The sequence below is a fragment of the Macaca mulatta genome, chromosome 18 (genome assembly GCF_049350105.2).
Source record: "Macaca mulatta isolate MMU2019108-1 chromosome 18, T2T-MMU8v2.0, whole genome shotgun sequence".
Classification (NCBI taxonomy): domain Eukaryota; kingdom Metazoa; phylum Chordata; class Mammalia; order Primates; family Cercopithecidae; genus Macaca; species Macaca mulatta.
The window spans coordinates 81,996,958-82,013,054 of NC_133423.1; the positions used below are offsets into that span (position 1 = coordinate 81,996,958).

General features: G+C 40.4%; 1 long non-coding RNA gene across 2 annotated transcripts in view; it reads left to right on the forward strand.

Moving 5' to 3' along the window:
• The window catches only part of LOC144336529 (uncharacterized), a 323,751-nt gene that overhangs the window by 108,311 nt on the left and 199,343 nt on the right, over nucleotides 1-16,097 (forward strand). The gene's annotated exons all lie outside the window — the stretch shown is intronic.

Here is a 16,097-nt window from a genome sequence, read left to right on the forward strand (position 1 = left end):
GAACCACAGACTTAGGGAAATCTTTTAGGTTTTGGTTGAGAAGAAGAGAAGACAGATAGCAGATATTCATCTCAAAATACAAAGGATGATTCCTTCCTATTTCAAAGGAGTGGAGCCACATAGAAATTTATTTCCTGAGGAACTAGACTTATTTGACTGTTCAGTCTCTACTTTTAGAAGATTGGTTGCCTCTTGGGTAACTAGATGAATATTTCCCAACTCAGCTTAGAACCCTGGGTTAAATCGGCATCTCCAGTCAATTCTGGAATGGACCTGGGTTAGTCAAAATTAAAGTAAAAAAGTAAGATGCATGCATGAAAGAGATTATATGAAATTTTAGAACAGCCACACCTACAGGTTTCCCAATCTGTAAACATGGCCAATTTCCCTTATTATAAGAAATGGATTTTTTAAAAAAATTCTTACAAATTTTATGCTTTACCAATGTGCATTTTAAGTCAACCATAGCAGTTCTACCCAAAGAATGCATGCTTACCAATATCATTGCATTTATTTCCAAATGTGTGTCTGCTTGTTGAAATTTAGTGTAAATAAAATATTTTACATATTCTGTAACTCCTCAAAATGTCTGTGTGTAGAGAGTTTCTGCATTTATGAAATTTAAGTTGGATGTTTTGAAAAGAGAGTATAAGCGATGGGTTAAAATTTTATGTTGAATTAGCTTTGAGTGAGATTACAGTTTAAAAGTTGGAAAAAATAGTGTAAAGTAGTTTGGAAACCTAGAAAGGCCTTCATTTGGGTTGATTTCCACAGTGTTTTAAATAACGTTCTTCACTAAAAAAATTAGGAATCTTAGATATTGTTTTATGGGTATAGTTTATGCAAGAAAGACACTGCAAAACTCCAAAAGGCAGACCCACACTCAAAGAAAATGTTTTATCCTTAGATCAAAAGAGTGGCAGAAATCAATGTTTGCATACTTTTCTTTAAAGGAAAGTGATTAAAGTATGAACATATTATCAATTTATGATTCCCTAACTTGTTCAACTTTCTTCAACCCACATTTCTACTACCAGTCTGGATTTTGACAGACAAATGGGATTCCATTGTAGTACTTACCTGTAAAGCAGCAGTTCTCAACATTTTTGGTTGCAGTACCTGTTAACTCCTTTAAATATTATTGAGGATCCCAAAAGTTCATATTAATTTACCGTATTAGAAAGTAAAAATAAGAAGCTTGAAAATATCTTTAATATGCTTATTTAAAACTAAATACCATTTTTAATGAAAAGCATATTTTCCAAAACAAAGAATACTTTACTGAGAACAGTGGCATTGTTTTACATTTCCCAAATCTCTTTAGTATCATTAATGTCTCTTTAGTAATAGAAAACGTCTGGATTTGTATCTGCCTCTTGTTTTTTGTCATTTTGGCTAAAATGCATAGTGAAAGTCTGGCCTCACACAGAATACAGTTGGAAAAGGGAGGAATATTTTAATAGCTTTCAAGAAGGTTGTGGGTATTCTTCTCGGAGACTACACCAAAACTCCACAAGTTATAGTTTCCCGATGGCTAGCTGCAATGTGTAATCTGAAACCACACCAGGGAACTTTTTATTTGATTACATTGAACCCATTAGTCTAACTTGCACTTTGAATGGATCTTTTACCTTGAATGATTTTGTAGCGTCATGCATGGGTTCCCTGAGTTATGAGGATCTTCCAAATGTTTATCCATTTTATTACATGATAACCCAAACCCCCACATTTGTCAACATTTTCACTGACCTTGTAAAAAAGTCTTTAAGATTGGAAAGATGTTAAGCTCACCATGATAGATACAGTTTTCTAATTAAGATTTTTTTTTTTTTTTTTTTTTTTTTTTGCTTGAAAGGTCTATTTTTTTTTACTTGGGAACAAATATTCTTAGTTGTTTTTCTTCAAGTCAGATGCTTACTTCATTTTCAAGAAAACGGCTTCCAGATACCCATCCATACAATCATAATTGATATGTCAGTCATTCTCACAAGTACTATAAAAATGGTGTACCATGAAAGGAGAAGTTGGGTCAGCTCGCAGCTCAGATACCTGTACGAGTGCTTTTCCTTAAATGACGGTTTTCTTCCATATGCAGCAGAGGCACTTTGTGAGAACTTCCCATTTGTCTCACAGAATAATAAAACGATGGGAACTCAAGGGTGGAGATTTAATAAAATAAAAAATTGCTACACGTTTATCAAAAACTTTCTTAAATAAAACTGACTTCGTTTTAAACTTTGGTAGTGAAGAATCCAATGGCTACCCATACAGTTTCATACCACTGCACCGATTTGTGCAAAGGCATCAGCAGTTTCCGCCAACATTGCTGTACATCATCAGTACAATTGTCCATGCAGTGAACTGGTTCCAGGCAAGGTGGCTGAAGAGGAACAGCTCCGGTCTGCAGCTCCCAGCAAGACCAACACAGAAGGCAGGTGATTTCTGCATTTCCAACTGAGGTACCCAGTTCATCTCACTGGGACTGCTTAGACAGTGGGTGCAGCCCACAGAGGGTGAGCAAAGCAGGGTGGGGCATTGCCTCACCTGGGAAGTGCAAGGAGTTGGGGAATTCCCTCTCCTCGCCAAAGGAAGCTGTGAGGGACTGTGCGGTGAGGGAAGGTGCTGTCTGGCCCAGATACTATGCTTTTCTCATGGTTTTTTCAACCTACAGACCAGGGGATTCCCTTGGGTCCCTACACCACCAGACCCCTGGGTTTCAAGCACAAAACTGGGCGGCCATTTGAGCAGACACCGAGCTAGCTGCTGGAGTTTTTCTTCATACCCCAGTGGTGCCTGGAACCGCAGTAAGACAGAACTGTTCACTTGCCTGGAAAGGAGCTGAAGTCAGGGAGCCAAGTGGTCTTGCTCAGCAGGTCCCAGGCCCACGGAGCCCAACAAGCTAAGATCCACTGGCTGGAAATTCTCACTGGCAGCACAGCAGCCTGAAGTCGACCTGGGACATTTGAGCTTGGTGGGGGTAGGGGCATCTGCCATTACCAAGGCTTGAGTAGGTGGTTTTCCCCTCACAGTGTAAACAAAGCCATCTGGAAGTTTTAACTTGGCGGAACCCACCACAGCACAGCAAAGCTGCTATAGCCAGACTGCCTCTCTAGATTCCTCTTCTCTGGGCAGGGCATCTCTGAAAGAAATGCAGCAGCCCCAGTCAGGGGCTTATAGAGAAAACTTCCATCTCCATGGGACAGAGCACCTGGGGGAAGGGGTGGCTGTGGGTGTAGCTTCAGCAGACTTAAACGTTCCAGCCTGCCGGATCTGAAGAGAGCAGCAGATCTCCTAGCACAGCGCTTGAGCTCTGCTATGGGACAGGCTGCCTCCTCAAGCGGGTCTCTGACCCCTGTGCCTCCTGACTGGGAGACACTCCCCAGCAGGGATCAACAGACACCTCATACAGGAGAGTTCCAGCTGGCATCTGGCAGGTGCCCCTCTGGGACAAAGCTTCTAGAGGAAGGAACAGGCAGCAAACTTTGCTGTTCTGCAGCCCCCGCTGGTGATACCCAGGCAAACAGGGTCTGGAGTGGACCTCCAGCAAACTCCAGCAGACCTGCAGAAGGGGGGTCTGACTGTAGAAGGAAAACTAACAATCAGAAAGCAATAACATTGACATCAACAAAAAGGATGCCCACGCAAAAATCCCATTCAAAGTTCCTCAGCATCAAAGAGCAAAGTTAGAGAAATCCACGAAGATGAGGGAAAACCAGCTCAAACATGCTGAAAATTCCAGAAACCAGAATTCCTCTTCTTTTCCAAAGGATCACAACTCCTCGCCAGCAAGGGAACAAAACCAGATGGAGAATAAGTTTGACAAAATGACAGAAGTAGGCTTCAGAAGGTGGGTAATAACAAACTCCTCTGAGATAAAGGAGCATGTTCTAACCCAATGCAAGGAGGCTAAGAACCTTGATAAAAGGTTACAGGAACTGCTAACTGAATAACCAGTTTAGAGAAGAACATAAATGACCCGATGGAGCTGAAAAAACACAGCATGAGAACTTCGTGAAGCATACACAAGTGTCAATAGCCAAATCAAGGAAGCGGAAGAAAGGATATCAGAAATTGAAGATCAACTTAATGAAATAAAGCATGAAGACAGGATTAGAGGATAAAGAATGAAAAGGAATGAACAAAGCCTCCAAGAAATATGGGTCTATGTTAAAAGACCAAACCTATGATTGATTGGTGTACCTGAAAGTGATGGGCAGAATGGAACCAAGTTGGAAAACATACTTCAGGATATTATTCAGGAGAACTTCCCCAGCCTAGCAAGATAGGCCAACATTTAAATTTGGGAAATACAGAGAACACCACTAAGATACTACTCAAGAAAAGCAATCCCAAGACACATACTCGTCAGATTCACCAAGGTTGAAATGAAGGAAAAAATGTTCAGGGCAGTCAGACAGAAAGGTTACCCACAAAGGGAAGCCCATCAGACTAACCGTGGATCTCTCTGCAGAAACCCTACAAGCCAGAAGAGAGTGGGGGACAATATTCAACATTCTTAAAGAAAAGAATTTTCAACCCAGAATTTCATGTCCAGCCAAATTAAGCTTCATAAGCAAAGGAGAAATAAAATCCTTTCCAGACAAGCAAATGCAGAGGGATTTTTTCACCACCAGGCCTGCCTTACAAGAGCTCCAGAAGGAAGCACTAAATATGCAAAGGAAAAACTGGTACCAGCCACTGCAAAAACATACCAAAATATAAAGACCAATGACATTATGAAGAAACTGCATCAACTAATGTGCAAAATAACCAGCTAGCATCATGATGACAGGATCAAATTCACACATGACAATGTTAACCTTAAATGTAAATGGGCTAAATGCCCCAATTAAAAGACACAGACTGGCAAATTGAATAGAGTCAAGACCTATTGGTGGGCTGTGTTCAGGGGACCCATCTCACATGCAAAGACACACGTAGACTCAAAATAAAGGAATGGAGGAATATTTAACAAGCAAATGGAAAGAAAAAACAAAAAAAAGCATGTGTTGCAATCCTAGTCTCTAATAAAACAGACTTTAAACCAACAAAGATCAAAAAAGACAAAGAAGGGCATTACATAATGGTACTTTACCATTATGCAGATCAGTGCAACAAGAAGAGCTAACTATCTTAAGTGTATATGCACCCAATACAGGAGCACCCAGATTCATAAAGCAAGTCCTTAGAGACCTACAAAGAAACTTAGACTACCACACAATAATAGTGGGAGTCTTTAACATCCCGCTGTCAATATTAAACAGATCAATGAGACAGAAAATTAACAAGGATATTCAAGACTTGAACTCAGCTCTGGACCAAGCAGATTTAATAGACATCTACAGAACTCTCCACCCCAAATCAATAGAATATGCATTCTTCTCAGCACCACATAGCACTAATTCTAAAACTGGCCATGTAATTGGAAGTAAAACACTCCTCAGCAAATGTAAAAGAACGGAAATCATAACAAATAGCCTCTCAGACTGCAGTGCAGTCAAATTAAATTCAGGATTCAGAAACTCACTCAAAACTCTGCAACTACATGGAAACTGAACAGCCTGTTCCTGAATGACTATGGGGTAAATAACAAAATCAAGGCAGAAATAAATAAGTTCTTTGAAACCAGTGAGAACAAAGACACAATGTACCAGAATCTCTGCGATACAGCTAAAGCAGTGTTGAGAGGGAAATTTATAGCAGTAAATGCCCACAGGAGAAAACAGGAAAGATCTAAAATCGACACCCTAACATCACAATTAGAAGAACTAGAGAAGCAAGAGCCAACAAATTCAAAAGCTAGCAGAAGACAAGAAATAACTAAGATCAGAGCAGAACTGAAGGAGATAGAGACATGAAAAACCTTTAAAAAAATTAATGAATCCAGGAGAGGATGTTTTGAAAAGATTAATAAAATATATAGACTGCTAGCCAGAATAATAAAGAAGAAAAGAGAGAAGAATCAAATAGACACAACAAAAAATGATTCTGATCCCACAGAAATACAAACTACCGTCAGAGAATACTATAAACACCTCTATGCAAGTAAACTAGAAAATCTAGAAGAAAGGGATAAATTCCTTGACACATACACCCTCGCAAGACTAAACAAGGAAGAATTCGAATCCCTGAATATGCCAATAGCAAGTTCTGAAACTGAGGCAGTAATTAATAGCCTACCAACCAAAAAAAGTACAGGTCCAGACGGATTCACAGCCAAATGCTACCAGAGGTACAAAGAGGAGCTGGTACCATTCCTTCAAAAACTATTCTAAACAATAGAAAAAGAAGGACTCCTCCCTAACTCATTTAATGAGGCCAGCATTATCCTGATAACAAAACCTGGCAGAAACACAACAAAAAAGAAAATTTCAGGCCCATATCCCTGATGAACATTGATGCAAAAATCCTCAATAAAATACTGGCAAACTGAATCCAGCAGCACATGAAAAGGCTTATCCACCACAATCAAGTTGGCTTCATCCCTGGGATGCAAGTCCGGTTCAACATATGCAAATCAGTAAATGTAATCCATCACATAAACAGAACTAATGACAAAAACCACATGATTATCTCAATGGATGCAGAAAAGGCCTTTGATAAAATTCAATACCCCTTCATGCTAAAAACACTCAATAAGCTAGGCCTTGATGGAACATACCTCAAAATAATAAGAGCTATTTATGACAAACCCACAGCCAATATCATACTGAATGGGCATAAGCTAGAAGCATTCGCTTTGAAAACTGGCACAAGACAAGGATGCCCTCTCTCACCACTCTTATTCAACATAGTATTGGAAGTTCTAGCCAGGGCAATCAGGCAAGAGAAATGAAGCATATTCAGATAGGAAGAGAGGAAGTCAAATTGTCTCTATTTGCAGATGACATGATTGTATATTTAGAAAACCCCATCATCGCAGCCCAAAAACTCCTTAAGCTGATAAGCAACTTTAGCAAAGTCTCAGGATACAAAATCAATGTGCAAAAATCACAAGCATTCCTATACACCAATCATAGACAAACAGAGAACCAAATCATGAGTAAACTCCCATTTGCAATTGCTATAAAGAGAATAAAATACCTAGGAATATAACTTACAAGGTATGTGAAGGACATGTTCGAGGAGAACTACGAACCACTGCTCAAAGAAATAAGAGAAGATGCAAACAAGTGGAAAAACATTCCAGGCTTATGGATAGAAAGAATCAATATTGTGAAAACGGCCATACTGCCCAAAGTAATATGTAGATTCAGTGCTATTCCCATCAAGCTACCATTGACTTTCTTCACAGAATTATAAAAAAACTACTTCAAATTTCATATGGAACCAAAAAAGAGCCCATATAGCCAAGACAATCCTAAGCATAAAGAACAAAGCTGGAGGCATCCCGCTACCTGACTTCAAACTATACTACAAGGGTACAGTAACCAAAACAACATGGTACTGGTACCAAAACAGTATATAGACCAATGGAACAGAACAGAGGCCTCAGAAATAACACCACACATCTACAGTCATCTGATCTTTGACAAACCTAATGAAAACAAGAATGAGGAAAGGATTCCCTATTTAATAAATGGTGTTGGGAAAACTGGCTAGCCATATGCAGAACACTAAACTGGACCCCTTCCTTACACCTTATACAAAAATTAACTGAAGATGGATTAAATAAGACCTAAAACCATGAAAACCCTAGAAGAAAACCTAGGCAATACCATTCAGGAGATAGGCATGGGCAAGGACTTCATGACTAAAACACAAAAAGCAATTGCAACAAAAGCCAAAATTGACAAATGGGATCTCATTAAACTAAAGAACTTCTGCACAGCAAAAGAAACTATCATCAGAGTGAACAGGCAACCTACAGAATGGGAGAAAATTTTTACAGTCTATCCATCTGACAAAGGGTTAATATCCAGAATCTACAAGGAGCCTAAACAAATTTACAAGAAAAAAAAACAACCCCATCAAAAAGTAGATGAAGGATATGAACAGACACTTCTCAAAAGAAGACATTTATGCAGTCAATGAACATATGAAAAAAAGCTCATCATCCCTGGTCATTAGAGAAATGCAAATCAAAACCACAATGAGATACCATCTCATGCCAGTTAGAATAGCGATCATTAAAAATTCAGGAAACAATAGATACTGGAGAGGATGTGGAGAAATAGGAATGCTTTTACACTGTTGGTGGGAGTGCAAATTAGTTCAACCATTGTGGAAGACAGTGTGGCAGTTCCTCGAGGATCTAGAACCAGAAATACCATTTGACCCAGCCATCCCATTACTGGGTATATACCCAAGGATTATAAATCATTCTACTATAAAGACACATGCACACATATGTTTATTGTGCCACTTTTCACAATAGCAAAGACTTAGAACCAACCCAAATGCCCATCAATGATAGGCTGGATAAAGAAAATGTGGCACATATACATCATGGAATACTATGCAGCCATAGAAAAGGATGAGTTCATGTCCTTTGCAGGGACATGGATGAAGCTGGAAACGATCATTCCCAGCAGACTAACACAGAAACAGAAAACCAAACACTACATGTTCTCATTCATAAGTGGGATTTGAAGAATGAGAACACATGGACACAGGGAGGGGAACATCACACTCTGGGGCCTGTTGGTGGGTGCTGGGAAAGGGGAGGGATAGCATTAGGAGAAATACCTAATATAGATGACGGGTTAATGGGTGCAGCAAACCATCATGGAGCATGTGATGAATCTGCATGTTCTGCACCTGTATCCCAGAACTTAAAGTATAATAAAAAACAAATAAGTAAATAAATTTAAAAAAAAATCCATAGAGCTTAAAAAGAATGTCAGTGCAGTGAGAAAGGCAAATAATGTCTTTGTAGTATTAAAGTTATAAAAATTTTAAAAGTAAAATGTTTAAAAATAGTATCATTTAAATATACACAAACTTAAAATGTTATAGAAGTTTTAATACAATATTTAAATAAAATAATAAAAAATAATGTGCCGTGGTGAACTCCCAGGGATCCACGGGCATACTCTTAGAACCTCTGCTCTGAGGGTCACTGTAGGGGTTAAATTAGCTAATGCACACAAATTACACAACACGGCATGTATACAGGACACCAGGGAGTCCTTGATCCCCATGACTGATTTTCCCAGTGCTCATGCAGCACCCAAAATGCCTCAACCTTGCAGATGTGTCTGGAGCCTCTCAGGAACCTGGTGGTTAGTTTAGATTTCCCTTGGAGAACACAGGTAAGAATTAAGATCAAAATGAAAGGATATAGTCAGTTAGATTTTCCCTTAGTGTCCTTGAGTATCTGATTCATTTTATTCTAGTATTTGTAACAAGGGAAGCCTGTCAGGCCAGAGCACATCTTAAAAGTGTGTGGTTGGCAGTAGGGATGTAGAGGTCTTAATGCTGATCAGACCTGGCTCTATTGGTTTGTTAGCACAAGGGGTGCTTAGAACCTGAGAAATCAGCTACATATGGCCAAAATACTGATTATTGTGCCACAAAGGTAATTTGTACCTCAGGAGGGATAGTCATTTCGTTTCCTTCTGGGAAGACCAAGAATGATCATGAGTCTGCTAGGAGTACTGGTATTTTGCTTTCTTTGAGATGTGTTGGAGAGGAGAGTGAATGTGTAGAACAGTGTTATGTCCTGGACGACAGCTTTTTAAAGATCGCTTTGGATTTGGGCAGCTTACAGGAAGCCTGGGGTTCGTGCATGTGCTCATGTATGTATATAATTTGCCATGAGTTCCGCTTTTTTTTTTTTTTTTTTGATAAGTTTTGGGAAGATGAAGACCAATTTGCCGTCTGCTCACCTTTCATTTGTTAAAGGAATGTACCCGCAAAGGAGAGCAGGGAAGCCTGAGCTCTACCTGTTTCTTCACCAGAATGTCAGCAGTTTCTTTTCCTGAGGGAGCTGAGGAGCACTCACAAATAATTGGATCCCAAGAAGATTTATGCTTTTAAAGTAACATTCTTTTATCTTGCTAGTCACCTGTCTGATTTCAGATACACGAGCAATATCAGATCATCTCTTAAAGTAAAGGCTTTGAGCAAACACTGAAATATTGCAAAATCTGAAATGCATTGACACAGTATCGTAGAAATAGAAACAGCATTGAAATTTAGAAATATAGGTTAATAAAACGTTATTCTAAAATAAAACATACACACAAAAATACAATTTAAATTGTACCTCCTAGTATGCCATTTTCAAACGTGGTTATATGTTTCACTAAAAAAATATAAACGAATTCATTTATTTGAGGATCTCTAAGGTTCCTTATAGCTCCAATATTCTGAGGCTTTTTGGTTTCAGTCACAGTTCATGGATGATTTTAGGCAGTGGTCTACTTGCGGCTTCTTCTCTATGCATGGCTCTGTGTGCAGTGTTCGTCTGATTCCGAAGATGGCCCACCATTCCTCATGGCTTGTTGGAACGTTTGATGTGGCCCCTCTGTGGCTTCTCTCAGTGCTCATGTCCCACCAGCTGTCATGCCACGGTTTCCCCGTGGACTTCCTGGAGACAGGAGGGACAGATGAGTCTGAATGGATCCTGTTTAGCTGCTTCCTGTATTCACTTCTGTTCCTGCATTCAAAGATGGGTTGGAACAATTGCCACCATTTACCCAACACTTCCTATTCATTCCTTTCAATGCTTCCAACATAATGTGCTTGATTTTTCAATTCTATGTTTTCTGCAAAGCATGAAAGACTACTTTTTGAACTAAATTTGCTATTTTGTTAATTCTCGGAATTCTCCTGTGATTCTTATTTTGGACTAGTCAGCATAGAGGAGAAGGTAAGATGCTATTTTTTACAGAAATGCGTCATTTTAATTGTCATTTAGAAATGCCTGTTATACTATGTTACAGTATACATGGGTTTTGCATTGCATGAAAACTTGTGTTCTTAAGATTAAGTCAGAGTCTTACTTTTCTTTTAGAATGGAATCTCTTCAAGGGTTTCTGACACAAATATCCATGCCATTCTTTTTAAAACAAAACAAGTAAAACAACAATAAAAAACCTACTTTTCCACCCTTGGGAACAACACAACTATGATTTTGTCCTGTAATATATATACCCTAAGCAAAAGTCTTTTAATTGACCCAAATATAAGCTAGTGCCACTTGTAATATGCCAGATGACATTTTCCTCTTACAATTGAAGAATATTTTGTTTATCGTGACATAATCCAAGCATGATCCTTGAAGATGAAAAGGTTCAGGGCATAATCCAAGCATGATCCTTGAAGAAGAAAAGTTCAGGGACAGAATTTGTGTGAGAAGTAATGAGGACATGTTCATCATAGGAAGTAATACGGGTTCCCACTAAATCTAATCTATGCCTTTCCAAATCTTGATAAAGCTTTACTGCAAACTTTGTTTTACTGTGCTTGTTCCTGATATGGTTTGACTCTGTGTCCCCACCCAAATCTCATCACCAATTGTAATCCCCACATGTCAGAAGAGGAACCTGGTGGGAGGTGATTGGATGGTGGGGATGGACTGCGCCCTTGCTGTTCTTGTGACAGTGAGTTATCACGAGATCTGATTGTTTGAAAGTGTGTAGCACTTTTCCCTTCACTCGCTGTCTCTCCTGCCAGGATTTGAAGAGGAGAGTGAATATGTAGAACAGTGTTATGTCCCGGATGACAACTTTTTTTTTCCTTTTTTTAAAAATTTTTCATTATACTTTAAGTTCTAGGGTACATGTGCACAACGTGCAGGTGGGTAACATATGTATACATGTGCCATGTTGGTGTGCTGCACCCATTAACTCGTCATTTACATTAGGTATATCTCCTGATGCTATCCCTCCCCTCTCCCCCCTCCCCAAATAGGACCCAGTGTGTGATGTTCCCCTTCCTGTGTCCAAGTGATCTCATTGTTCAGTTCCCACCTATGACTGAGAACATGCGGTGTCTGGTTTTCTGTTCTTGCGATAGTTTGCTGAGAATGATGGTTTCCAGCTGTATCCATGTCCCTATAAAGGACATGAACTCACAGGATGACAACTTTTTAAAGGGGATGTATTTTCAAGATCCCTTTGGATTTGCGCAGCTTACAGCTTTCCCTTCTCCTTCCACCGTGATTGTAAGTTTTCCGAGGCCTCTTAGTCATGCTTCCTCTTCAGCTTGAGGAACCGTGAGTCAATTAAACCTCTTTTCTTCATGAATTATCCAGTCCCAGGTGGTTCTTTATAGCAGCGTGAAATGGACCAATACAGTTCTTTTAAAAATAACACGCTCATTCTGTAAACATTCTAATTTGTGCCCACCAATATATTGGGCATCCAGTAAAGTTAATCAAACTGAAAATACATGCACCAAAACAATTTAAAAAACTCAAAACAAAAAAGTCAAGAATTTAAATGGACTACAAAGAACTTCTGTTGCTTAAAAGCTAAGTAACAAAGCTTATAGTTTCAGAAACTTTTTTTCTTTTGTAAGACCTGAGGACAATGAGAACACTTGGACACAGGAAAGGGAACATCACACACCGGGGCCTGTTGTGGGGTAGGGGGAGCTGGGAGGGATAGTGTTAGGACATATACCTAACGTAAATGACTAGTTAATGGGTGCAGCACACCAACATGGCACATGTATACATATGTAACAAACCTGCACATCGTGCACATGTACCCTAGAACATAAAGTATAATAATAATAATAAAAAAAGACCTGCGGACTAGCCCTTGCTACGTCATTGACCATGTATATACTTGAAATTGATTTATTTCGTGCCTCTGTGCCTCTAATAGTCCATCCTAAAATGGATGGTGAAATCCATACACACCACACACAAAAAGAATTGAGATAGTCTTTTCACCTTTGCCACCTGGTATAACTCCTGAGTAATACACCTGCCCCGCCCCACCTCCTTTGAGTGTAAGCAGGATTGTGACCTCCCCCCCACTCCATTTCCCACCTTTTTTTTTTTTTTTGGAGACAGGGTCTTACTCTGTCTCCAAGGCTGGAGTGTAGTGGTACAATCATAGCTCACTGCAGCCTGGAACTCCTGGGCTCAAGCGATTCTCCCATCTCAGCCTCCCAGGTATCTAGGACCACAGGTGTGTGCCACCATGCCTGGTATTTATTTGTTTTTATTTGGTATTTGTATTTATTTGTTTTTATTTTTTTGTAGAGACAGGGGTCTCACTATGTTGCCCAGACTGGTCTCGAACTCCTGGGCTCAAGTGATTCACCCACTTTGACCTCCCAAAGTGCTGAGATTACAGGCATGAGCCACTGCATCTGGCCTGTGACTTGCTTCTAATCAATGGGCAACAGGACGTCACTCCCTTGATTATATTAGATAGCAAACCTGTAAGCTCTCATGCCCATGATTATGTCACATTATGTAAGACTGTCTTAATAGTCTTGAGGGAGTGTCTCGCTGGCCTGGAGGAGGCAGGCAGGCACTTTGTGTGGGGCCTAGGAGGAGGGCGGTGTGGAGAGGAACCTGGGGACCTGTATTCCCGGAGAGCTGCTTCCACCAGCAACTAGCAGAAAACCTGGACTCCTAGTTATAAGCCCACATGGAACTAATTCCTCCAACATGCACATGCACTTGGAAGAAGACCCCATGTTCCTGGAAGGAATGCAGCCAGACCGACACCTTGATTGCAGACCAGAGAACCTTAGCAGGGGATCTAGCTGAGCCTGCCGGGACTCCTGACCTGTGGAAACTGTGAGACAGCAAATGGGCAGGGAGTTTCTCCACTCTCTGCCCTCACTTTCACTGCCCCCGCACGGTATCAAAACTGAGGAACAACTTAGGGACAATGCTATTAAAGTAAACTCCAGCCTTTATTCCGATTTCACCAGGTTTTCCATTAATACTTTTTTATTGCTCCAGAGTCCAATCCAGCATCTCGTGTTTAGTTGTGATGTTCCCTTCCCTTCCTGTGGTCTGGGTCAGTTTCTCATTCTCTCCTAGTTTTTCATGACTTGACAGTTTTGAAGAATACTGGTCAGGTCTTTTGTGAAGTGCCACTTGATTTGGGTTTGTGGAATGTTCTTCTCGTCATTAGACTGGGGTTATGGATTTATGGAGGGAATGAGGAGAAAATTTTTGGAAGTGATGGAAATGTTCTATATTTTGTGTTGTGGTGGTGGTTTCATGGGTGTATACATTTGTTAACAAATTAAACTATGGCATAAACATGAGTACATTTTATTGTATGTATCATACCTCAGTAAAGTTTTCGGAAATAGATATTTCATATGCACATACGTACATATGCAAACATACCAATCAATAATTAGAATTAATTAATGTCTAATTGGTTCTTTACCACAAGACTGCTTAGAATCTTTCAGCTTCTAAATGTACTAATGCTTCCTGTGAGCCTCTAAGCGTTAGATATCTCATGGAGCACTTCCAAATGCAGAATCTGAGATGTTTGTTCTAACACTTCATAGAACCTGATACACAGATTGAGACATGCTGGTTTAAGTAAATTACATTTGCATGTGTAGGAAAGATAAGAAAAACATGGAGAGTTGTGCAATTTTTCTAGCACGGCCGGCCAAAGATTGGGAAAATGTTTTTGTCCATTGAAGTGGAAATCTCTCTCAGGTTTAGCATGTTATGACGTCTGTGAACATGAAAAAGTAATAACATTTTGTATTTTTCATTTAATCCATTATCTTAGAAATTGTTTGGAAACAGGCAAGGTGGAGGACTTCAGTGGATGAAGGAAGGAACCCAGGCGCACCTGCAGCCCAGTATTGTGTGGTGGTAGCTGCTAAATCTGGAACTCTTTTTCACCCTTTGACATTGCTCAGTACTTGAGCGCTGGATCTGGATGGAGCTGGGAGAGGGCTGAGGTGCGAGGGCCGGCTGCTGAGGGCCTGAGGGATGGCCCTTAACTTACAAGCGGGAGGAAGAAAGGGGGGTAATTTTGAACTCTAGCGGCAGCACGCCCACTCCCAGGAAACCCCCTGGTTCATACAGTCACTATTTGATATGGGTCAGTTGCTGGACACAAAAACATATCTATTTATTAACCTACCTGAATCTCTGTGAGCTCAAACAGTTCTCTGTTTGGAAGCTGAATTCAAGCATGAAACAGCATTAGCTGATTTTTATCTTGAGTTGTGTTTTGATGCTTTGACAAGACTTACTGGCAGGTTATGATTTATGACTTGTTTTACATGATGCGTGGGTTGTGTTTGCAATTATATTGATAAAGTAAACATTCCTCGCATATGCGATTCCATTATGCACTTAAATACTAGACAGTACTGAATGCTGAAAGCATTGAATTGCTTGAAAAGTTTTTCTCAGTGGGCCTCAGACCCAAAGTCTGCAATAATAACGATTTATAACGTTTGGGGAGGTTGTAAATGTACTTAAAAGTATTCAACCCATTATAATTGTGTTTGCTGCTTCCTGGCCTGTGCTGTGTCCTGAGACATGGCAATCATGGTGTGTGGAGGCCGATGGTCAGGGGCCAGCACCTGGAACTGAAAGTAGCTGACTTGGATAAGGCAAGTTTGGGACTCAGACCCAGCGGCAGTACCTGGTGAAGGTCTAGCCTGGCAACCTGCATGTGGTGTCTCAGCTGGATGGTGCTTAGGGGGTAAGTGTAAGGCATCCAGGGGTCTGACCTGAAGTGGGGTGGAGGTTACTTGTTGCATTTGAAGGGAACAAGCAATGAGAGTTATCCCCAAGGAAGACTGGCTGTCCACAAGGCATGTCTCCCCAGGAATGCAGGAGGCCCATTAGCCTTACCCCGGTCCTTGGCTTTTCAGGCTCAGAATGTGATTGTTCGTGTTCTCAGAAGTATTTGAGTGAGAGGACTCACTCACACAAAATTCACCAGGGACTGATGATTAAAAACCAAAATACCAATTTATTACTTTACAATAAGAACTCAAAGCAGAGTAGATAATTCGCTCCTCTGTGCAGCCTATTCTCTATTCGCAGACAGGTCTTCTTGGGAGCCAAATTACAATCAGGAACTTCTCAGGGAGCAGGGGAGCAGGGGAGCAGGGGCTGTTAGGAAGAGGAAGCTGATGTGGCAGCCCCATGAGCCCATCCCCTTAACGGGACTTCCTGCCCTATGAAGAGG